Here is a 27,230-nt window from a genome sequence, read left to right on the forward strand (position 1 = left end):
AAATGTCACTTTCATTTTACTGTTTCTCCTATCAATAATTTCTGTCTTTGCTGATCATTAATCTATTCATCCTTCAAGACCACCTTCTCTGCAGAACATTTCCTGATCTCTACAAAATACTAATTCCTCCAGTCTTTTTAATACTCATAGCATTCAATTTATTAATAAAAATGGTACTTACTTTCTCCCATATTACATTTTAGTCATTTATACCCTTGTTTACTTTTCTCTAAGATATTAGAAGTTCCTTGAAAGCAAGGCTCACTCCTTTCATATACCCTACAGATCTTAATACTGTGAATTTCATACACTAGGGGCTCTGTCAAGATGCTGAACTGAGTTAGCCTGAATGGTATTAGTGAGGATGAAGGAATGAATGAGAGACTCCCCTTAAAGCTCACAAAAATAATCAAGATTTCCTCTCACTGAGTCAGAGATAAAATAGGTTTTTTCAACAATACCAGAAAAGATGATTCTACATAAAGGGGACTCAATACTTTAGACTGTCTTATCAGTCTGAGAGATGGTTAACTCCAAAAAGGCATTTTCCAAGCCCTTTCATAATGCTCTCCAAAAGTGACGTTATTCATACCAATAGTACACAATTCCTAGATGCTGTTAATTTCTAAATATAAATTTCTAGACCTCCGTTCTCTCCAAATATCCTGTCTAATGTCTCAACTTATCTCCTGAATACATCTCCTTGGATTTCCCAAAGTCATCTCAAATTCAACATGATACATTTGAAGTTCACTATCTCTAACCCAACTTCCCCTTGCTCTCAACCTCACAATCTTTTTCATTCCAAATTTGCCATCTCAGTTAGTAGCATCTTCCTCGATCATGTTTTACTATCTAGATTCCACCCTGAGCTGCCCTGTGCAAACATATGCAAGGCTGCAGTGAAGAAGCAGACCTGGCCCATGCCTGCATGCTTGCCTCTGGTCTCTCACTCACCTCCTTTAAATGCAGACCTAGTCAATTACTCCAGAGAGTGACCAAGACGGTGGAGTAGGAAGAGCTCACTTTGAGCTCAGTCTTCCCATAGGCTCACCAAAACAGCATACTTACAGAGCAGCTACCAACCAGTCCATTCTGAAGGAGATCAGCCCTGGGATTTCTTTGGAAGGAATGATGCTAAAGCTGAAACTCCAGGACTTTGGCCACCTCATGCGAAGAGTTGACTCATTGGAAAAGACTCTGATGCTGGGAGGGATTGGGGGCAGGAGGAGAAGGGGACGACAGAGGATGAGATGGCTGGATAGCATCACTGACTCGATGAACGTGAGTCTGAGTGAACTCCGGGAGTTGGTGATGGACAGGGGGGGCTGGCGTGCTGTGATTCATGGGGTCTCAAAAAGTTGGACACGACTGAGCAACTGAACTGAACTGAATTGATCAATGTTAACAAACTGAGGACTAGCAGAAAAGACCTTGTACAACTAAAAGGAACACAATGAGATAGATATGAGGGATAGAGAGGCAATATTATTGGGACCCACTACTAGGAGGACAATTACAACTACAGAGATTCTCTTCAAAGAGTAAGGCATCGAAGCCCCACATTGAGCTCTCCAGCCTGGGGATCCTGCACCAGGAAGATGTGCCCCCAGAATATTTGGCTTTAAAGGCCAGTGGGGTTTACTTTTGTGAGAGCCAAAAGGCTGTGGGAAATAAAGAATCCACTCTTAAGGATGCACACAAAATTTCATATACTCCGAGACCCAGAGAAGAGAAACAGTACAAGCAACTCTAAAGACAAACACATACTGAAAGTGAGGGGATGGAAAAAATATTCCTTGCAAATGGAAATCTAAATAAAGCCAGATTAGCAGCACTTATATCAGACAAAATGGACTTTAAAACAAAGACTATAATAGAAGACAAAGCAGAACATTACATAATAATCAATGGATCAATCCAAGAATATGTAACAGTTGTAAATATTTACAACATAGGAAGATCTAAACATAAAGCAAATATTAACAGACATAAAGGGAAAAATCAACACAATAATTATACAGGTCTTTAATATTCCACTTATATTAATGGACAAATCATCCAGACAGAAAATCAGTAAGGAAGTCACTAGACTTAAATGAAACATAAGACCAGATTGGATGGATTTAATTGATTACTCTAGAGAGCAACACACACACATATGTGAATTTAAGAAAACTGAAATCATATCACGCATTTTTTCCAAGTGCAACACTATGAGTAAAGAAATCAATTACAAGATAAAAATGCAAAATATATGAACACATGGAGGTTAAATGTAAGCCCTAAAACAATAAGACTTCTAGAAGAAAACATAGGTAATGTGTTTTTAGACATTGATCTTCATAGTATTTTTTGGATATGTCTCTCCAGGCAAGGGAAACAAAAAGAAAAATAAACAAATAGGACTACATCAAATAAAAAGCTTTTTCTCAATGAAGAAAACTATCAACAAAATAGATGGGAGAAGATATTTGCAGACCATATATCCAATAAGGGGTTAATACACAAAGTATACAAAGAAATCATACACTTTACTATCTTAAAATCAAACAATCCAATTTTTTAAAAAGGAAGGAATTTGAATAGGCATTTATCCAAAGAAAACATACAGATAACTATGATACATATGAAAAGATGCTCAATATCACTCACTATTAGGGAAATGCAAATGAAAACAATAATGAAATATCACCTTACCTGTGAGAATGGCTATTATTAAAACAACAATAACAAGTATTGGCAACACAAGTATTGGTAAAAAGGGAACCACTGTGTACTGTTGGTGTAAGGTAAATTGGTGCTGTCACTGTGAAAACAGTGTGGAGACTTCACAAAAACTTAAAAATAGAACTACCACATGATCCAGAAATTCCACTCTTGAGTATTTACTTGAATATAGAAAAAATACTATTAGAAAAGATATTTGCACCCTATGTTCACTGCAGTATTGTTTACAATGCCAAAGATATGGATGCAAACTAAGAGTCTATCAATCAGCTGAATGGATTAAAAATATGGAGCATGCAAATATATAAAGGAGTATTGCTCAGCCCTAAGTATGAAATCTTGCCATTTGCAACAACATGAGTTGACCTAGAAGTTATTATTCTAAGTGAAATAAATCAAAGGTAAATACTATGATTTCACTTATATGTGGAATCTAAAAAACAAAACAAGTAAACAAACACAGCAAAACAGAAACAGAGTTATAGATACAGAGCACAAACAGGTGGTTGCCAAAGGGGAAGGGGCCAGGGAATGAATGAAGTAAGTGAGGATGACGAAAACGCACAAACTTCCAGTTTCAAAATAGGCGAGTCACTGGTATGAAATGCATGACGTAGAAAATACAGTCAATAACTATATGATATTTTCGGATGGTAAAAAAGACTGCAATTAGACATCATGGTGATTATTTTGAAATGTATTGAATTATTGAATCATTACATTGTGTAACAGGAGCTAGCATAGTATAGTATACCAATTATAGTTCAAAAACAAAGTTATAGAAAAACAGATCAGATTTGTGGTTCCCAAAGGCTGGAGATGGGGGATTGGATGAAAGTAGTCAAAAGGTACAAACTTCCAGTTATAAGATAAATAAGTACTAGTGATGTGATGTACAAAATTACAAATATAATTAACACTGTTGTGTGTTATATATGAAAGTTGTTTAGAAAGCAAGTCCTAAGAGTTTTTATCACAAGGAAATCTTTTTTTTCTATTTTCTTAACTTTGTATCTGTATGAGATGATGGATGTTAACTAAACTTATTCTGATGATAATTTCATTATGTATGTAAGTCGGATCATTATACTCTGTACCTTAAATTTATACAGTGCTTTATGTCAATTAGAGATCAATAAACCTGGAAGATAATCAATTAGTCAATACTTAAAAGGTACAAACTTCCAGTCACAAGATAAATAAGTACTAGGGGCGTGTTGTGCAACATGATATACACTGCTGTGTGATATATATGAAAGTTATTAGAGTAAATCCTAGGAGTTCTTATCACAAAAAGAGATTTTTTTCCTCTTACTTTGCATCTATATGAGATGATAGATGTTTACTAAATACACTTTGATAATCACTTCATAATGTATATAATCCAAATCATTATGCTGTACACATTAATGTTATATGGCACTGTATGTCAATTATATCTCAATAAAACTGGAAAGAAAAATAGTTTTTAAACAACCAAATTAAGTAAATGGGAATAAGGGTGTGACTCTTGATAAAATGAGATGGTGTATACAAAGCATTCAGCACAGCACCTGATAAAACTAAACACAATGAATGATAACTGTTTTACAATTATTTGCAAAAGATCAAATTTCATACAAATGCATGAAATATATCTTTGAGACTGATGGAGGGATAGATCTCACCACCAGGGACTCTGCCCACAGAATAGAACATTATTAAGGGAGAAATATAAGAATCATATCGAGAAAATACAGCAAAATTTCTACAACTGAAGATGAGTACTTATAAGAAGGATTAATAGAAGGCAGGATTTAAAAATGGGTGAACTATGAAAAAGAAAGAGCTGAGCAGCTACATAAAGTACGAGCAAGTGAAATGGAAGGGGCCATGTATTAAATCCATGAACAATGAGAACAAAATGTGCCAGATTTATATTCAGGCAAGGTCACTGCTATCCCAGGAGAGGACCCTTAAAGGAGCTAAGTTGGGCTCCTGAGAGAAGAACATGCAGGCAGAAGGAGCACAAAACTGGTGCAGCATAAAAGCATTGTACACGAATCAAGGGAAAATGGAAAATCTCCTTCCCCAAGGGTGAGCCTAAATTAGACGTTTCCCTGCCTCGTGTACTCAGAAGTAAAGTCCAGGGAGACTTGGCAAATTGTGCTCTGATTTTTGGTCTTCCTTGAGCACACATTAAAAGGGGAACTGAAAACATATATGTGCTTTTGATCCCCAAATTCCAGGGCAGAACAAAACTCTTAGCAGGACATTATAAGCCACCTCTCTCTGCTACTGATAAAAAAGAAGCAAGCCACAAATTCCAGCTTACTACCTGGCCTCAGGGTATAAGGGGCCACCTGGAACCCACTGGACCAGCATAAGATGTCCCTGTTGACAGCAAAGCCATCTTTAGAGGCCTGTCTAAAGATGCTTTAGCAGTGCTGACTGCTAATTCAGGCACCCAGACTTACATCCTCAGGGTGCCCAAGCTTCTGGCAGCAGCGTGTCCCCTGTTCTCAGGGCAGCTCTGTCCAAAGACTTCCTCAGAATGGAAGACTGAGGACACCTCCCACCAACTAGCTGGGCTGTGTCTAAGGTATTAAAAAAAAGAAAGTCTTCAAAAAAGTTTGGGTTGTGAGTCTCTTCTCTGCATTTTCCAACATCTTTCTTTCTCCTTTAGTTCTCAGTGATCAACAACTTTTTTCTCATCCCCTTGCCCTCCATCTCAGAGAAAACATCCCAAGTAGCTGTCATGCAGAAAGCCCCAACACAGGGGACAAAACCTCATCCCCCATTAAATCTTGGATCTAATGAATTTCTCATTGATCTTCCTTCAGCCCAGGCGTAAAACTCAGGGCTCCATGCAGTGTGGGTACTTCTTAAAATATCCTTATAAATCTTGGCCATCGTATTCATCAATTACAGCCCAACCAAGACTCTGGCTGTTAGTTCTGGGTGGCAACTTCATTTATTCCCACATTAAATGCTTTATTTCTGTGGAGCTATTTCAGTCTCACTCCATTACTTAACTTACCCACCATGTCATCAAGCGGTTTCTTTTAAAAGAGAGACCCAGCCCATATTTTTAAAAACTGAGATAATATATCCAAGTACTCTGAAAATAGGTAACAGCTAAACATTTGAGTCTTACTATGTCCCAAACACTGTACAAAGTGCTTCAAATGCATTCGTCCATTTAATACACATACACACAAAAACATCTATGAAATAAATTCAATTATGATTGCCCTGTTTTTATAAATTGAGGATTAGAAAGCTTAAGTAATTGGCCCACAGTTAAATGACTAGGGTCTCCTCCATTGGAATTCAGGTTTCTCTGATTTCAAAGCTCAAACTTTTATCGACCGAACCATAGTAAATGATTACAAAATTGTAACCACATGCCTTACTAAGCCATAGCATGGAGATATGCACTGAAAAACAAACATAGCATTTTGGAGTTAAAAAGACCTTTAAAATGCTTTAATCCAATCTCCATACTCAGCAGATGGGCCCTTGGTCCCCTTAGAGGCAGGCACTGTGCCCAGGGTCACAGAGCTAGTAACATAGAGCCAAGACTGGGACCCAGGACTCCACATTTTCAGCTACATGCTTTCCCTGCTAAAGTCTGCTGCTGTCCAAATGGTCTATTACACTGGAATTTGTTTTCCCCTGGGTACAGATGAGCGTAGAAGGATCTTTAGAGTGGTGTTAAGTGAATTGAATGTTCCTTCAGCAAATGAAAATGAGAGGCTAATTAGATTCCATAATCACTCTCTCCGATTAACCTTGCACTTCCTCCTGCACCAACTTCTATCTCTCTTGACGTCCCTCCATTGTGATGTGCAGTATCCTCTGCTCAGTCTAAATTTGTCTCCTCACGCATATGTCCTGATCACAAAGCCTGACTTACTTCATTCTTTAATAGCCAGAGACTGTACCCAACTGGATGGGGTTGAGAGCCTGAAATTGTGCTTGTGCTTACATTTGGTAGTCAGCAGGTACTTATTCTATGATGGTAAATTTGCAACTTGGAGGGTTTAAACTTCTCACAGAGGCCAGGCAGAAAACTGAAGCAAGAAAGTTGGTAGACCTGAGGACATACTGATATTTCAAATGAATGTGGGGAACTAGTAAACCACAGGAACCACATGTCACCCTAAAAAGAGCAGCTGCTCCTCATCAACATCCAGTTGAGGCTGTGGATTCTGTTTCTCTGACAATAAGTTCTATGAGCATGAGGACTTTGTCACATGCCCTGTTGTATTTCCAATGCACGAAGAGGGCCTGACACATAGGAGACACTGAATAAATATTTTCTGAATGAATGAAACTTCCATTTTGGAAGCTCTACAGTGTATTCTATCTTTAGTCTAAAGATAGTCCTTGTTCTCTTAAAGGAATGCAATACATCTGATTGCTCTGGAATAAGGGAACTGTGTAGAGATATTGATTTCAACCACAGGGCACTTCATTTCAACTTGAGGGACACATCCAGAGTAAAGAGAATGATGGAAAGTAGTTCATACTTATGACCTTTATCACTGGTACCAGTGTTGCTAGCCAGGTACCCTACTAGCCTAGAAAGGACCATTCAATGATAGGAAGAGCTTTTAGTAGGAAAGTCTGACTTCAGACACTAAAAAGTTGTGAAGTGAAACTGTTAGTTGCTGAGTCATATCTGACTCTTTGCCATCCCATGGACCGTAGGGCACCAGATTCTTCTGTCCATGGAATTCTCCAGGCAAGAATACTAGATGAGTAGCCATCTCCTTCTCCAGGAGATCTTCCTGACTCAGGTATTAAACCTGGGTCTTCTGCATTACAGGCAGATACTTTACCGTCTGAGCAACCAGGGAAGCCCACCAAAAGGTTATAGGACCTTAAACAGATCTGGCCCCTCTCTGATATAGTTTCCGTCTCTTTAAAAGGAGGGGATTAGGTCTCTTTGACTACTATGGGAAATGTACACATCTAGGAATCCCAAAGGTCATTAATAGAGTCAAGTGATGTCATAGAAATGCATGAGAAACTACTATGAACAATTATGCAAGAAACTGGACAACTTAGAAGAAATGGATCAATGTCTAGAAACATACAATCTATCAAGACTGAATCATAAAGAAATAGAAAATCTAAAAAGACCAATTACTAGTAAAGAGATGGAATAAATAATGAAAAACTTCCCAACAAAGAAAAATCCAGGACCAGATGGCTTCACTGGTGAATTCTATTGAACATTTAAAGAAGAACTGATGCCAATCCTTCTCAAAATCTTCAACATATGCAAGAGCAGGGAACACTTCCAAACTCACTTTACAAGACCAGCATTACCCTCCTAGGAAAGTCAGATAAGGACATCATGAGAAAAGAAAACTGTAGGTCAATATACCTGATGAACATGGAGGCAAAAGTTTTCAGCAAAAATACTAACTGGATTCAACAGCATTTTAAAAGGATCATACACCATGATCTAGTTGGATTTATTCCTTGCATGTAAGGATGGCTAAAATACACAGATCAATAGATGTGATAAACCATATTAACATAATGAAAGATAAAAATCGTATAATAACCTCAATAGTTGCAGAAAGAACATTCAACAAAATTCAACATCTTTTCATGGTAAAAAACTCTCAACAAATTAGGTATAGAATAAATGTACCTCAACATAATAAAGGCCATATAGAAAATGCCAACAGCTAACATACTCAATGGTGAAAAGTTGAAGGCTTTTCCTCCAAGATCAGGAACAAAACAAGGATGCCCACTTTTGCCACTTATATTCAACATAGCACTAAAAATCTTAGCCCCAGCAATTAGGTAAAAATAAATAAATAAAAGGCATCCTAATCTGAAAGGAAGAAGTAAAACTGTTTGCAGATAACATAATCTTATTTATATACAGAAAACCCTAAAGAATTAACCAAAAATTCTTGAAGCTAATAAACTAATTCAGTAAAGTTGCAAGATACAATGGAGAAGGAAATGGCAACCCACTCCTGTATTCTTGCCTAGAGAATCCCATGGACAGAGGAACCTGCTGCCCATAGGGTCGCACAGAGTCAAATACAACTGAAGCGATTTAGCATGCATGCATGCATTAGAGAAGGAAATGGCAACCCACTTCAGTGTTCTTGCCTGGAGAATCCCAGGGACAGAGGAGCCTGGTGGGCTGCCATCTATGGGGTCACACAGAGTCGAACATGACTGAAGCAACTTAGCCACAGCAGCAGCAGGATACAATTGCATTTTTGTAGAAATCAGTTGCATTTTTATACACTAACAGAAAATGGTCCCCTTCCCACCAAGATTAAGAAAGCAATTCAATTTATGACATCATCAAAAATACTAAAAAATAAACTTAGCCAAGAAGGTAAAGGTGAAAGATCCGTGCCCTGAAATTATAAGCATTGATGAAGGAAATTAAAGACACAAATAAATGGAAAATATCCCATGCTCATGGATTAGAAGGATTAATATTTTTAAAATCTCCATAATACCCAAAGCAATCTACAGATTCAATGCAACCCTTATCAAAATCCCAATAGCATATTTCACAAAAATAGAAAAAATCCCCCAACTGTGTAAGGAACCAATTAAAAAATCCCATATCACAATGCAATTTGAAAAAGAACAAAGCTAGAGCCATCATACTTCCTGATTTCAAATTATGCTGCAGAGCCGTAGTAACCAAAATAGTGTGGTACTGCCAATAAAATGAACACATAAACCAATGGAACAGACTAGAGAGTACAGAAATAAACCCACACATACATAAGCACCTCATCTTTGATAAGGGTGACAAGAATGGGACAAGGATAGTCTCCTCAATAAATGGTATGGGAAAAACTGGATATCTGCATGCAAAAGAATAGCACTTGAAACTTCTACGACACACAAATATTAATTACAAATGGTATAAGGATATAAGAGTAATACCTGAAACCATAAACCTCCAGAACAGAGAAAAGGCTCCTTGACATTAGCTTTGGCAATGACTTTTTGGAATGAAACCAAAAACAAAGACAACAAAAGTAAAAATAAAATATTGTGACTACATCAAACTAAAGCACTTTTACATGACAGAGGAAACAACAAAAAGAAAAGACAATGTATGAATGACCAGAAATATTTTCAAATCTTTCAAATATCTGGTAATAGGTTAATAACCAACATATGAAACAAACTCATAGAACTCAATAGCAAACAATAATAACAACCAAAGAACTCCATTTACAAATGGGCAAAGAACCTGAATAGACATTTTTCAAAGAAGACAGACAAGTGGCCAAAACATGTAGAAAGAGGTGCTCGATGTCATTAATTATCAGGGAAACGTAAATCAAGACAACAATGAGACATCACTTCATATCAGAATGGCTATTATCAAAGAGTCAAAAGATAAGAAGCATCGACAAGGGTATGGAGAAAAGGGTTGCTGTTGAGTCGCTAAGTCGTGTTCGACTCTGTGTGACCCCATGAACTGCAGCATGCCAGGCTCCTCTGTCTTCTACTATCTCTTGGAGTTTGCTCAAATTCATGTCCCTTTCATCAGTGATGCCATCTATCTGATGGAGGAAAGGGTACTCTTGTACATGTTGGTGAGAATATAAATTTTCTGTAATGGAAATAGCTGTAATGGAAAATATTATGGACATTCCTCAAACAAAAATAGGACTCTTTATGTGATCAAGATATTCTGCTTCTGGATAACCACAGGAAGGAAATTAAATCAGTATCTGGAAGAGATATCTGCACTCCCATGGTCATTGAAGCATTATTCACAACATCCAAGATGTGGAAACAACTTAAGTGTCTGTTGATGGATGAATGGGCATGTACATTATCAGACACAGAAATACAGATACTGCATAATCTCGTTCATGTGTAGAATATGAAGTCAAAATCAGAAGCAACAAAGAAGGGTGGTTGTCATGGGCTGGGGATTGGGGCAAATGGGGAAATGTTGGTCAAAGGGTATAAACTTTCAGTTATAAATTGACTAAGTTGTGGGGTCTAATGTAAAGTATGCTTATTCTAGTCAATACTGTATTATATACTTGAAACTTACAAAAAGAGTAGATCTTAAGTACTCTCATCAAAAAAATACATAAATAAAGATAATTATGTGAGATGATACATGTGTTAATTAGCTTGATTGTGGTAATCATTTCACAATATATACACATATCAAGTCATCACATCATACAGCTTAAATATATATAATATTTCTGTCAATTATACCTCAATAAAGCTGGAAAAATGCATCAACATACAATAAATAAATAAAGAGTTCAACCCACCACCCGTCTCTCCTAGCTACTATTTGAGACACCAAAAGGTCAGCAACAAAGTAAGAGTGTAATTTTCTGAAACTCCATGATGTAATGCAACGCTGGACATTATTCCCATAGACAATCCCAAAGGCTTATTTCCTCAACCTGTAAATTCAGAGCAGTAGTGGCAATCTAGACTCATTGAGGAGTTAAAAAAGTGAAAGTGAAGTCACTCAGTCCTATCCGACTCTTTGTGACCCCATGGACTGTAGCCTACCAGGCTCCTCTGTCCATGGAATTTTCCAGCAAGAGTACTGGAGTGGGTTGCCATTTCCTTTTCCAGGGGATCTTCCCAATCCAGGGGTTGAACCTGGGTCTTCCGCATTGCAGGTAGATACTTTACCATCTGAGCCACCAGGGAAGCCATGGACTTCTCCAGGCCAGAATACTGGAGTGGGTAGCTTTATCCCTTCTCCAGCAGATCTTCCCAACCCCGGGATTGAACCAGAGTCTCTTGCATTGCAGGTGGATTCTTTACCAACTGAGCTATCAGGGAAGCCTCTGAGGAGTTATAACAAACCATAAGTGCATGTGCATGTGTGAATAGAGTGGTCTGACTTATGTGGATACATCATAATCCTCATCCAGCTAGTGTTCATCATTCATGGATTTAACTCCTTCCCTCTCTATCTCCTGCTTATAATTTTTTATTCCATCTTACTAAGACAGGCACCATTTACAGTAGATTCTGCCTCTAAGGATGAGACCTAATTGTCCTCTTCTTTCATTCTATTCCACATGGAGTATGTATTCACGTGTGTGCGTGTGCGTGTGTGTATGCAACCGCTCACACAGATGCGATTGCATATCACTTTGTAAAACGTCAGGTGTGATCTAGCCACTCATTAATAACACCTAATTCTGCATTTCTGGGTAAATATCTAAATTGCCACTTTTCTTGTGTCATCTCTTCCTGTGGTGTCACTTTGGTACTTCAAAGAATCAAAATGTGGAAATTCTTTTAGTTCTTAAAAATGCTACCTTCAAAGGAGAAATTCTCTGAGTTGACACGAATAGCTCTGTATCACTGTTCTTCCCCATACAGATTTCCAATTTTAAACTGCAGTTTGGTGTTTTTTTCTGATATCACACATAAAAATTGGTTATAATTAGGAATAATTGCTTCTAGGAATGAGTACAGTATCTAATGGTGTTTAAAGTGTACCTTGAATGTCAAAGCAACTTATTTACCTTGCCCGGAGACTTTTGTAAGAAACCTGGAAGCCACGTTGGATAAAATTTAAGACTCATGGGCACTGGGGCTTTGAGGGAAAACAGAGGCCAAGGAAACTAAGGGCTTGGGTTCTGGGACTCAAGCCACAGCATGTGACCTGGATAAATGAAATCCAATGTCTAGCTTTTTCTCTTACAAAGTAAATTGAAACCAGAAGTCCTATAACAGGAGGTGATTTACAACACAGAAATTGTTCAAATCAAATATTTGATAGAGCCCAGAACACTTTCTGCCTAGAAAGGAGAAATATTATAGCCATAGGTGTGAAACAGACACAAAATGAATTGAAACACAAGTGAGTGAGACTGTTTACCATCATGCATACTTTAGGAGCAAAACATTGTGGGAGTCGAGCCTGAGGTGATGGGACCTACAAATGAAGATATAGGAGAAGAGATAAGGCTATGAGACAGACAACCCAGACATTCACGGGTGATGTTGCGAGTGAAATATCAATATTTCCTGCCATGGCTCTGTGCTCCATAAATCCCTAGCTAATAAGGTACCTATGACAGAGGTGCTCTTTAACAACTTTGAGGGTGTAATAATTGATGGCATAGCCAGCTGGTTGCTGCAATCAGATATAAATTAAATCATCTTTATTGTTTTATGCTTCCTCTGACTCCCTACCCCCACCCAGTCCAGCTACCTTTTCAGACTCTCTAAACCAATCCTGAGAAAAGAATATGTCTGCATCACTTACCAAATGACAAGAGCCAGAGCAAAATAGAGAGGGAAGAGGATGAGAAACAAGTTTCAAATAATTCTCAGTTCCTTGGGCCAAAGATTACAGTCTTATTTTGTGTTTCGTTTTGTTCTGTTTTGGTTTTCAAATGCTAAACAATTCCTTCCCATACTTTCTTTGCCCACCTGGACCAGGTCTAGCAATGGCTAAGCATCCTTTAAGAAACATGGCTTGGGGAAGTCTGGTAGGCCAGTCCCTCTGGTCCACCAGATGATGAAGACAAGGTCATTCCTTCATGTTTCTTACTCTCAGGGTAGCAGGGAGGGAGGGGAGACAGACACGCATAGACTGTTGTGATGAGGTGTGACTGGAGCTACGACGGAGATCTAGCTGAGAGAAGAAAGGAGGGTGAGATAAAGGCAGTCTGCATAGGGAAAATTCAGGGCTTGTGCCTAGAAGCAAATGGACGAGAAGAGAGAAGGTCTGGGTCAGACAGGGCTTGTTCTACATTACCTTCCCTGTCTCTTTCTCTTGGTCCTGAGACAAAGGGTCCTGGCAGCACATGTGACAGAGTCCTATCTTGAATCACCAGGAAAGATTCCTAGGTTAAAAAACTCATTAGAATACTTGTCAAAGTAACAATACATATTCATTGTGTGCTAAGCCGCTTCAAGTCATGTCCGACTCTTTGCGATGCCACGGACCATAGCCCACCAGGCTTCTCGGTCCATGGGATTCTCCAGGCAAGAATACTGGAGTGGCTTACCATTTCCTCCTCCAGAGGATCTTCCTGACCCAGGGATTGAAACCGCGTCCCTTATGTCTCCTGTATTGAAGGTGGGCTCTTTACCACTAGTGCCACCTGGGTGATGGTTATTGTGTTAACTTGACAGTGATGCCAGTGATATGATGACGATACTGATGATGGCAATGGCAGGAACACAAGGTCATAAATGAGTCTTAAAATGTCCTCTTTCTCCTTTTAGCTCTTTCAAGGGTTTCGCATTTCCAATATTTATAATTCCTTCATTCAGTTTAACATTGTCTATAGGCTGGTAGTGTCTCTTTACAAAAAATGTGGATTAGATTTTTTTGATGGATTAAAAAGGTCTAAAAGGGTGAAAATCTGGGAAGAAGAGGGACAGACATGCTTGTTCATTCTGAGTCCTTAAAATGTCTGGCTCTGGCTCCCCACTCATAGACTGCAGCCCAGCAGACAAGGGCAAACTGCAACGTGAGCTGGCTATGACCAGGTGGGACTATCAATCATGATGAGAGTTGAAATTGAATCAAACAGGGGCACCTGTGCACACTATTTCACAATGCAAGCAACATGAGAAACACAATCTTGTGAAATAAACCCAGTTGCTTGCCATTGGGCAGCAATTCCTTCCACCCCCTCCTTAGGGCTTGAGTTGCTTCTTGGCTCCTAAGAGCTATTCAGAGGCTCACACAAACATTTCACTCTATGGACACACCTGGGAGATATTATACATTTGGATCCAGACCACCACCAAAAGCAGATCAAACTGCATATAAAAAATGTTTATATTGCACTGTAACCTATTAAGTGTGCAACAGCATTATGTCTAAAAAGCAATGTGCTGTGCTCTGCTAAGTCACTTTAGTCATGTCCAACCTTTGCCACCCTATGGACCTTAGCCCACCAAGCTCCTCTGTCCATGGAATTCTCCTGGCAAGAATATTGGAATGAGTTGCCGTGCCCTCTCCCAGAGGATCTTTCTGACCAGGATTGAACCTGCATCTCTAAAGCCTCCTGCATTTGCAGGCAGGCTCTTTGCCACTAATGCCACCTGGCAAGCCCCCAAAAGCAATGTCCATACATTAATTAAAAAATACCTTATTGGTATTTTTAATACCAAATACCTTGTTGCCCAGTGGTAAAGAATCTACCTGCCAATGCAAGAGATACAGGCTCAATCCCTGATTTGGGAGGATCGCACATGCGATGGGACAACTAAGCCTGTGCACCGCAACTGCTGAGCCTGTGCTCTAGAGCCTGGGAGCTGCAACTACTGACCCCATATACCCCAACTACGGAAGCCTGCATGTCCTACAGCCTGCGCTCTGCGATAAGAGAAGCCACCATAAGAAGAAACCTATGAACCACAACTAGAGAGTATTCCCTGCTTGCCGCAGCTATAGAAAGTCTGCTCAACAATGAAGACCCAGCACAGCCAATGAATAAATAAAATTATTTTAAAAAATACTTTGTTAAAAAAAGTGCTATCCATCATGTATGACTTCAATGAATGCTAATCTTTCGGCAATAGTAACATCAAAGATCACTGACCACAGGTCACCATAATAAATATAATAATGATGATAAGCTTGAAATACTGTGAGGATTATCAAAATACGACACAGAAACATGAAGTTAACAAATAATGTTGAAAAACTGGTGCGCATAAGCTTGCCCTGATATAGGATTGCTGGAAATCTCAGATTTATAAAACAAAAAAACAACACAGTATCTGATAAAATGAGGTGTGCCTGAAAATTTACTATATATAGAAGGCTTCTTGTAAAAAAAAAAAAAAAAGTGAACAAATTTCTGTGCAGAAAAGTGATTTAGGGAAAACAGGTAGAGCTGAGCTAGGGATAAGTGGGCAGCGGGATCTAAGGCTGCCTGCCATCTGGTGCTCATTTTCAGGGTTCCAGGATGCTGAGAAGTCTCCTCAACACCTCCCCATTAAATCTTGATGAGAGAGGAAATGGCACAATGAAACAGAAGTTCTCCTATTCTCTGTCAAAAAGGAGAATCTTGCCCCCCAAGAGGTAACCATCAGGCTCATATTAATTTGAGCAAATTTATCAGTTCCAGGTTGGAAGTCAGGGTTGGTGGCTACTGAGGGTTGTAGGGAGGGAGGCAGGTTCACTGTACTGTACTGGGTGCTGAGACGTCAGGAATGTTGGGAGAGACGCACAGTAGGGACAAGAAAGGAGACAGAGACAGAAGAGGGCGGCAGGCTACTGAGAACACTCGCCATTCCTTAGCACTGTGCACACTTGGCCTTGGTCCAGGCTCTGCTCTAGGCATAGGACTGGGGAGGAAGTAAGGGTGAGGAGAGACATGCAGACTTTCAACTTGGAATCTATCCAGAGGTATTCCTGCCCACCCCATCCCCATCAAACATATGCAAATGGCCATGGTAATAAACTCAGATAATGATAGAGTCAGCGTTTAAACTCACCATAGAATGCATAAATTACAGGGGAGGCTGTCACAGATGCAAAGGCTGGATGCTTTATTGCTGCGAAGAGGAAATTCTGATTCGCAGGTGCTAACTGGGTATCTCAGGCCAGGCAGGGAGTCCCATCACTCCGGGACTGCTACAGGGCTTCCTACAAAGAAAAGAAGTTTGAGGTCAGGCTATGCTGCTGTTGGGTGTGCAAATTGCTCTCGCAGGTTCAATGTCTTTCTTCCCGCCAGACAAAGCAGCCCAGACTCCATCTTTACAGCACAGCTGCCTACTCACTCTACTCCAGCTTCACAGGCTGCTTTGCTATTCCTGCAACCTGCCAGACACACTCTTGCCTCTGCCCTGTTTCCTCTGTCTGCATCCTTCTTCCAGAAAGACACGAGTTTCACACCATTACCTCCTTCAGGTCTTGACTCAATTTATGTGTTAGTCTCTCAGTCATGTCTGACCCTTTGTAACCCCATGCACTGTAGCCCACCAGGCTCCTATGTCCCTGGAATTCTCCAGGTAGGAATTCTGGAGTGGGTTGCCATTTCCTACACCAGGGGGATCTTCCCAACCCAGGGATTCCAACCCAGGTCTCCTGAATTGCAGGCAGATTCTTCACCATCTGAGCCACCAAGGAAGGCTTTCTCAAAAAGGCTCACCCAAACAACTCTATTTATAATTACAACCCTTCATGCCCCTTACCTTGTCCATAAAATTTACCATCTTTTAACATTCTATATAATTGACTTTTGCTATCTATGTTATTTATTGGGTGCACTGTTTATTACCTGTCTCCCTATACTAAAATATAAACTCCTTGAAGGTAGGAAATTTTGTCTATTTTGTCTCCCCTACACTTTCACACACACACACAAAGTAACCCAAGCATCTGGAACAGAGTCTGGTAATGAATAGTTATTTCATAATTAAACATTTGCTAAACACATTATTAAAAGCTGTCTCCTTTTAGAAGTCAGGAGGAAGAGAAATTTTCTTCTCAATAATGGTAACTGAAACTTGTAACATTTGTTTCAGGCACTCTCTCCTTTCCCAAATTGTGGTTTGTTACTGACTCAAGACTGAATGTTCTTACCAATGAGTGCAACACATATAGTTCAGAAGCACATCCTCTCCCTAGAGAAGCCCAGAGACCTGGGGCAAGTACCCATCAGTTTGATTTCTCCCATGCTCACATAAAGACCAACTTGAAGAATCATTATATATTATAACTTTTAGAACTGGGAATGAACTTACATCCTGTCCAATCATCTTCTTTGAAAAATAAGGCATGGGAGATTGGATGGTTTGCCCAGGCTCACACATCCAATTAGTTGGAACAATGAGATCAAATACCATGGCCGTTAATTTCCTACCCAGTATAAGACTCTTTTCTCCCATGCTGTCTCTGTGCAGTTTTACTACACGTTTTGTATCTAGGTGTTCGATGTAGCCCCAAAACCTCACTCTCTCAACAGTTCTTTTTTAAGGACTCCTTCAGGGATCCATTTTTCACAGCATATCCCTGCTTCAGCACCTCTGCACATGGACAGCAGCCAACCCAGTTTATTCTAGTTAGTCTATGCTTTACTGAACATTTGATTCCTTTGGCTTCTATTTACATGATTAGCCAGTGCTTATCCTTTGCCTTCAAAAGTAAGCCTTTTCAAAGGGTTTGATGATCCATGGCCATGTCTTCGTAACTTTCATGTCTAGTAGTCTATATTGAATTTTCAGCCTATGGGCATTGATAGTAACAATACCTAAAGCAAAATGCTGAAAACTAGTAATTCTATGGGAGGCTAATGGACACTGTGATATTAAATAAATAAGTGTGCATATATTTACATAAACAAATGTAAATAACTTTCCTTCAGTGTCTTTTAAAAAGCTCATTACACATTTCCAAGAGAGGTGTACTGTATGCATCATTTCTCAATCTAAATTGACCATGAAATATTTTATTGTGCCACATTCTACAGATCTAATGAGAACATGTTTGGGAAATACTTCCCTACAGGGCCAAAATATCTAAGGGCAGGAGGGAATGTGTAGCACTGAAGAAGAAAAGCAGGAGACAAGATTAAAAAAAAAAACAAGTAGGTATAGAAGTCCAAAAATAGTAGAGTTATGGAATAGTAAAAATATAAGGATGAATCAAAGATTCATCAGATCTTTCAAGACAAGAGGCCTCACTCCTAGATCTAGCCCATCTCCCATAAGATGGCTAGTTGCTCATTAGCAGGGCCCAAGCCTCTGAAGTTCTAAATACAAATCACCAAGGAGCTGAAATCCACTCCTAAGCCTCTGATTTTAGCGGCTTATGCCTTTCCAGAAGAATTAACTTGCCTACTGAAATGGCTCCTGCCCAGGGCTAGAAAAGTTTGAATAAAATGCATTTAGCTACTATCTAAAGATCTTAAGTCATTGAGCTAAATGCAAGAGCCTTTTGTTAAAAATCACACTCAACTAGATATTGAGGTTTATTACACACTTTCTCCACTTTTCCTTCTCCTTTTATGTAATCTCAGCTGGGCTGATTTGCCTGCATTCTTTCCAGTGGAATCTTCTTATTACTCCCAAGACACAACAGAGAATCTCCAACCCTGTACAGAGGGGCACATAGCTGCATCTGGATTATAAAAAAGGGGGCTATTTATACTCAAATCAATAGGCAGATTTTAGCATAACATTGCAGGCTTTCTGCAAGAGAATGAAAGAAAAGAAAATGCAGTTCCTTTTCCATTCTTCTTTACTGTATTATTTGCCCCAAAGTATGCTTGTCACATGGCCCAGAGCAGTGTGATCTAATAATGATAGGCCTGCTTGGCACAAGGGAGGGGAAAATCCAGCTGCACTGGGGGTTTCAGGGGATGACTCAGACAGCCGGCCCAGCCCTCACCCCATGTGTGTTTCAGGGAAAACACCCAGTATGTTGCTCATCTCACTTGCATGTAATTCTTCCCAATGTTGAACCTGACTCTGGATGAGAGCTGTGCAGAGCCTCTTGTCTCTCAAACAACCAGAGGGCCAGGAAACCTTGGAAAATACCAAAGTAAACAAACCTGAGGCCACAGAAGTCTTTGATTCCATTCCAGTTGGGAGTCTGTCCAAGTTTGTACTCAAACTGGCCAGCCTGTGGCCTCCCAACCCAGCTGTGAGGAAGAGCCAAATAGCCTGCTTCTTTCTGCAGCTTTTATTAACCCCCGGGCTTAGTGAAGCCAGTGGGAAATGCTTCAAGATAAGAGATTCCTAAGTCAAAGTGTTGAGATTTTTAAATGAAGGGATGGGTAGCCCCTCCATAAACCTGAAGGAGGCAAGAGAGAGCATAGAGTCCCTCTGCAGCCATCCTAGGGGACATTCGTCATGTAGGCTGCTCCAAGGACATCCATCAAGACAAGCTGACAGGACACAGCACAACCACTATGCTCCTAAGTCTGTTTGTGCCAAGGACTGGCAGTCCCCTCTGCCATTCTCGGGACAAAGTCCCCACTTTCATCTATTTGCACCTGTGAAGTCTTAGTGCCAGGAGCAGTAACCCATGCCTACCAAGTCACTTCATAAATGCATATAAGAAAATCCTTGGCTGCTGTCACTCAACCCATTCTGTGCTTTGTCTTCCAGGACACTGAGTCTGATATGAGCAGTGACTGCAGGAAGTCTGGAACACGAGACAGAGTCTAATGGCCCTCCCACCTCCAACAACTATTGAGTTTCTAGCTCCTCTTCCTTCCTACATGCACTGATTTGTAAGCCTGGGATCTGACCAGCTCTATGAAACTCTTTGCTGCTATTGCTGTTTAGATGCTAAGCCACGTCAGGCTCTTTTGTGACCCCATGGACTGTAGTCCACCAGGGCCCTCTGTCCATAGGATTTGCCAGGCAAGAATACTGGGAGTGGGTTGCCATTTCCTCCTCTAGGGGATCTTCCCAACCCAGGGATCAAACCCATGTCTTCTGCTTGGCAGGTGGATTCTTTACCATTGAGTCACCTGGGAAGTCCATGAAACTCTTTAATTATATCCAATTACTAGTAAGAGTCCACAACTGACTAATAGATTATTCTCTCCTAAAACTGTCACAATAAGCTATTATTATATGGGTGGAAAGATCTCTGCCAAGGATCAACAATGCACTCACTTTAGATTTGGGATGAAAGTAAGAACATCACGTTTCATCAAAACACTTGGAAGAGAACATTGCAGGGTTCAAAATCATAGTGCTAGACCATGTATCAAGTCTCAAGAAGAAATGAAAAAAAAAAAAAAAAGGGACTTTTGTTACAGGGAAACAGAGCAAACATAAAATATCTACAAGTTCTGGGGTTTTTAAAAAGCATTTTGCAAAATGTCTCAAGAGGGAGATAAGATTCATTTCTGCCCTTACATAAAAATGCTGTGGACTGGGACTTTCCTGGTGGTCCAGTGGTTAAGAATCAGCCCTGCGATGCAAGGGATGTGAGTTTGATACCTGGTAAGAGATCTAAGATCCCAGAGGCTGCGGAGCAACTAAGCCCACACACTGCAACTTCTGAGCCCACGCCTCACAACTGGAGAGTTCATATGCCACAATGAAAGATCCCAATAACACCCAACACAATCAGATAATTAGTTTTATAAAAAATCTTGTGGACTGCATAGGAATGTACTTCCTTAAGTACTATATTAGGAAAACACCTCTCAGGCAATATAAAAACTAAAATAAATAAAATAAAACCTTAAAGAGGTACATGTCATTATATAAACCCACGTGTGGAAGGCAACTTCATTCAAGGACTCAAAATTGGATGAACATTAAAGATGATGGAAGGGCTTGATATGCCTAGCATTGAGTATCTAGTGTGATTTCCTACTGTTTCTGATCCTCTTAGAAAGGAACAGATCTTTCCAAATGAATACTTGGATTATATAAGTTAAGGTAATGTAAGCAGTTGTAACAAACCTATTTCAAAATTTTAGTACCCTTACAAACTAGAGGTGTATTTTTCACTTAAAGAGCATTCCAGTGGTGTTCCTGGTAGGTAAGCTGCTTTTCTCCAGTTGGTGACTGAAAGACCCTCCTAGTGCCTTTGTTATTCCTTTAGAGCCTTGAAGTCATATGTTCTACTCTGGCTGAAAAAACATAAGGCAGAAAAGTCACACTTCTTAATATCCTTGGCCTTGAGCTGGCAGTATTATTTTTGTTTATATTCCAGTTGGTGAGAACTAGCCATATGGCCTCCCTAGGTGCAGAAGAACTGGGAAATAGAATTCCTAAATGTGCAACTGTTTTACAAGAACAACTCAGTAATACAGGAGGACACGCATGAATTTTGGTTTAAAGTTTGCCATCTTTGCCTCAGAGATACACACCACAGCAAACCAGGAGGATCAGATGCAGCCAGGCTACACAGTGGTCAACATGTGTTATCAATTATTTTTGTTATTGAAGAGGAGATAAGTGACTTCAGGGGAGAGGCAAAACATAGATTAAAACAATCCAACAAACTTTAATCCTTTGGCTTCTCCCATGATTCTTGTTCCCAAACTAGTTACTTCATTCTAATAAATTTTTGAGCTATTAAACATTATATGGAGACTTCCATGTAAAGCTGATTCAGTAAGGGTAATTATACTCCAAAAGCCTCTTTCTAAAGTCACAAAAGAATAACAAAAAATCATTTTTAAAACTTTGCCTATAAAACAAGCAAACAGCTATAAACAATGAAGCAGATTTCCAAATACTGAGAAATCTGTACAAAGGGGAAGGAAGATTCTAGAAACTGACATAGCTCCTCAGTTCTTCAAAAAAGATCCTTAAAAGCAAATACCCAGGAAAGGCTGGTTAATAAAAATTTTGAGGAGAAGCAGATGAATGTTACAGTACTCAGGGGAGAAAAACTGTACGAAAAAACAATGCTGACATCTGACTTATATTGTCTCTGATCTTAACCCTTGGCTAAGGGTGGGGCGACAGGGGTTAAACAAGGTGAAAATGACATCTTGATCACCAGATCACGAGGCAGAAAGCCTGTGATTTCTGAGAACCTACTCTAAGCCTAACCAACATCTTAAAAGCTGAAAATTGTGGGCAACTAATATTCCAAGAGCAAAATAAGGAATTAAGTAAGGGAATATGGACAAAAACATGTGATTATATTAAACATTCAAAGAGAAGTAACCAAAAGAGAGGAAATGCTCTTTTAAATAAGTAATTCTCTACTTATACACAACTAATCTCTCTCTTGATAAATAATGATTAAAATTTCAATATATATGTTCAAAGGAGAAAATTAAGAGTTCAAAGAGAACACTATAAAACAATAAGAGAAAACAGAGAGCATCCTGTGGGGGGGGAAAGATCTTTCAATTCAGGCCACATAAACCTCCCACAGAATGTGTTCCAATAAATGAGTTCACAGGGTTAAATTTTTTATAAAAATCAGCTAGAAACAACAGTGACAATGATAAAACAGAACCCAGATGCTTGAATTATCAGAAAGAAGAGTATTAAATAGCTCCTTTTTTTGAGAAAATAATTTCTAAAATAAGACGCAATATTATCAAACTTGACCAGGTAGATCTGAAGATCAAATATAATTTATTGAAATAAACAAATAACTGAAAAGTTCAGCATAAGTGACTACAAAGAGGTTCCAGGAAACTTCCTGGGGGAAACGGTAATATTTTCTAATTCGTTATGCTTGGTTGGTATGTGGCTATATAAACAATTGCCTAAACTCATAAGCTAAATATGTAAGAATTGTGCACTCTACTATGTTAACTATATCTCAATTTTTTAAAAAAAAGTCAATGAAATAATTAAACAGAATATTATACATCCAAGAGAGAGTTAGAGAATAAGATAGATGGAGAATGCTTCTCAGATCAGATCAGATCAGTAGCTCAGTCGTGTCCGACTCTTTGCAACCCCATGAATCGAAGCACGCCAGGCCTCCCTGTCCATCATCAACTCCCGGAGTTCACCCAGACTCACGTCCATCGAGTCAGTGATGCCATCCAGCCATCTCATCCTCTGTCGTCCCCTTCTCCTCCTGCCCTCAATCCCTCCCAGCATCAGAGTCTTTTCCAATGAGTCAACCCTTAGCATGAGGTGGCCAAAGTACTGGAGTCTCAGCTTCAGCATCATTCCTTTTGAAGAAATCTCAGGGCTGATCTCCTTCAGAATGGACTGGTTGGATCTCCTTGCAGTCCAAGGGACTCTCAAGAGCCTTCTCCAACACCACAGTTCAAAAGCATCAGTTCTTCACCTCTCAGCTTTCTTCACAGTCCAACTCTCACATCCATACATGACCACAGAAAAAACCATAGCCTTGACTAGACGAACCTTTGTTGGCAAAGTAATGTCTCTGCTTTTGAATATGCTATCTAGGTTGGACATAACTTTCCTTCCAAGGAGTAAGCGTCTTTTAATTTCATGGCTGCAGTTACCATCTGCAGTGATTTTGGAGCCCAAAAAAATAAAGTCTGACACTGTTTCCACTGTTTCCCTATCTATTTCCCATGAAATGACGAGACAGAATGCCATGATCTTGAGTTTCTGAATGTTGAGCTTTAAGCCAACTTTTTCACTCTCCACTTTCACTTTCATCAAGAGGCTTTTTAGTTCCTCTTCACTTTCTGCCATAAGGGTGGTGTCATCTGCATATCTGAGGTTATTGATGTTTCTCCCAGCAATCTTGATTCCAGCTTGTGTTTCTTCCAGTCCAGCGGTTCTCATGATGTACTCTGCATATAGGTTAAATAACCAGGGTGACAATATACAGCCTTGATATACTCCTTTTCCTATTTGGAACCAGTCTGTTGTTCCATGTCCAGTTCTAACTGTTGCTTCCTGACCTACATACAAATTTTTCAAGAGGCACATCAGGTGGTCTAGTATTCCCATCTCTTTCAGAATTTTCCACAGTTTATTGTGATCCACACAGTCAAAGTCTTTGGCATAGTCAAGAAAGCAGAAATAGATGTTTTTCTGGAACTCTCTTGCTTTTTCCATGATCCAGCAGATGTTGGCAATTTGATCTCTGGTTCCTCTGCCTTTTCTAAAACCGGCTTGAACATCAGGAAGTTCACGGTTCACATATTGCTGAAGCCTGGCTTGGAGAATTTTGAGCATTACTTTACTAGTGTGTGAGATGAGTGCAATTGTGCGGTAGTTTGAGCATTCTTTGGCATTGCCTTTCTTTGGGATTGGAATGAAAACTGACCTTTTCCAGTCCTGTGTCCACTGCTGAGTTTTCCAAATTTGCTGGCATATTGAGTGCAGCACTTTCACAGCATCATCTTTCAGGATTTGGAATAGCTCAACTGGAATTCTATCACCTCCACTAGCTTTGTTCGTAGTGATGCTTTCTAAGGCCCACTTGACTTCACATTCCAGGATATCTGGCTCTAGGTCAGTGATCACACCATCATGATTATCTGGGTCGTGAAGATCTTTTTTGTACAGTTCTTCTGTGTATTCTTGCCATCTCTTCTTAATATCTTCTGCTTCTGTTAGGCCCATACCATTTCTGTCCTTTATCGAGCCCATCTTTGCATGAAATATTCCTTTGGTATCTCTGATTTTCTTGAAGAGATCTCTAGTCTTTCCCATTCTATTGTTTTCCTCTATTTCCTTGCATTGATCAATGAGGAAGGCTTTCTTATCTCTTCTTGCTATTCTTTGGAACTCTGCATTAAGATGTTTATATCTTTCCTTTTCTCCTTTGCTTTTCACTTCTCTTCTTTTCACAGCTATGTGTAAGGCCTCCCCAGACAGCCATTTTGCTTTTTTGCATTTCTTTTCCATGGGGATGGTCTTGATCCCTGTCTCCTGTACAATGTCACAAATCTCATTCCATAGTTCATCAGGCACTCTATCTATCAGATCTAGGCCCTTAAATCTATTTCTCACTTCCACTGTATAATCATAAGGGATTTGATTTAGGTCATACCTGAATGGTCTAGTGGTTTTCCCTAATTTCTTCAATTTAAGTCTGAATTTGGCAATAAGGAGTTCATGGTCTGAGCCACAGTCAGATAAGTCAGATAAGATCTCTAAGATCTTATCTTAGAGAATAAGATAGATGGAGAATGCTTCTCAGAGACATTTTAAAAATAGAAAATATTAAGGAGATATAAGCTCAAGACAATAGTCAGAAAAAGCAGTTCTACGAAGATGGACAAAATCTTCTAGAACTAACACCAAAAAGCATATGTCCTTTTCATCATAGTGCACTGGAATGCAAAAGTAGGAATTCAAGAGATACCTTGGATGCAGTACTTGGATGTAATCTCAAAAACGGCAGAATGATCTCTGTTCATTTCCAAGGCAAACCATTCAATATCACAGTAATCCAAGCCTATGCCCTGACCTGTAATGTGGAAGAAGCTGAAGTTGAGTAGTTCTATGAAGACCTACAAGACCTTCTAAAACTAACACCCAAAAAAGATGTCCTTTGCATTATAGGGGACTGGAATGCAAAAATAGGAAGCCAAGAAATACCTGGAGTAACAGGCAAATTTGGCCTTGGAGTACAGAATGAAGCAGAGCAAAGGCTAACAGAGTTTTGCCAAGAGAATGCACTGGTCATAGCAAATACCCTCTTCCAACAACACAAGAGAAGACTCCACACATGGACATCAGCAGATGGTCAATGCCAAAATCAGATTGATTATATTCTTTGCAGCCAAAGATGGAGAAACTCTATACAGTCAGCAAAAACAAGACCTGGAGCTGACTGTGGCTCAGATCATGAATTCCTTATTGCCAAATTCAGACTTAAATTGAAGGAAGTAAGGCAAACCACTAGACCATTCAGGTATGAACTAAATCAAATATCTCATGACTATACAGTAGAACTGACAAATAGATTCAAGAGATTAGATCTGATAGACAGAGTGCCTGAAGAACTGTGGATTTAGGTTTGTGATATTATATAGGAGGCAGTGATCAAAACCACCCCCAAGAAAAAGAAATGCAAAAAGGCAAAATGATTGTATGAGGAGGCCTTACAAATAACTGAGAAGAGAAGCAAAAGGCAAAGGAGAAAAGGAAAGATATACCCATCTGAATTCAGAGTTTGAAAGAATAGCAAGGACAGATAAGAAGCCTTCTAAGTGAACAACAGAAAGAAATAGAGGGAAACAATAGGAGGGGAAAGTCTAGAGATCTCTTCAAGAAAATTAGAGATACCAAGAGAACATTTCATGCAAAGATGGCACAAAGAAAGGACAGAAACAGTATAGACCTACCAGAAGCAGAAGATATCAAGAAGAGGTGTCAAGAATACACAGAACTATATAAAAAAGATCTTAATGACTCGGATAACCATGATACCATGATTGTGTGATGACTCACCTAGAGCCAGACATCCTGAAGAGTGAAGTCAAGTGGGCCTTAGAAAAATCACTACGAGCAAAGCTAGTGGAGGAGATGGAATTCCAGCTGAGCTATTTCAAAGTCTCAAAGATGATGCTGTTAAAGTGCTGCACTGAAAATGCCACCAAATTTGGAAAACCCATCAGTGACTACAGGACTGGAAAAGGTCAGTTTTCATTCCAATACCAAAGAAGGGCAATTCCGAAGAATGTTCAAACTACTGCACAATTGCACTCATTTCACATGCTAGCAAGGTCATGCTCAGAATCCTCCAAGCTAGGCTTCAACAGTACATGAACCAAGAACTTTCAGATGTACAAGCTGGATTTAGAAAAGGCAGAGGAAACAGATCAAATTGCTAACACCTGCTGGAACATAGAAAAAAAGAGAGAACTTCAGAAAACATATACTTCTGCTTCATTGACTGTGCTAAAGCCTTTGTGTGGTTCACAATAAACTGTGGAAAATTCTTAAAGAGATGGCAATACCAGACTACCTTACCTGCTTCCTGAGAAACATGTATGTGGTTCAAGAAGCAACAGTTATAATTAGACATGGAACAACAGACTGGTTACAAATTAGGAAAGCAGTATGTCAAGGCTGCATATTGTCACCCTACTTATTTAACTTATATGCCGAGTACATCATGAGAAATGCTGAGCTGGAAGAAGCACAAGCTGGAATCA

Source organism: Bos indicus, chromosome 16 (assembly GCF_029378745.1).
Source record: "Bos indicus isolate NIAB-ARS_2022 breed Sahiwal x Tharparkar chromosome 16, NIAB-ARS_B.indTharparkar_mat_pri_1.0, whole genome shotgun sequence".
Taxonomy (NCBI): domain Eukaryota; kingdom Metazoa; phylum Chordata; class Mammalia; order Artiodactyla; family Bovidae; genus Bos; species Bos indicus.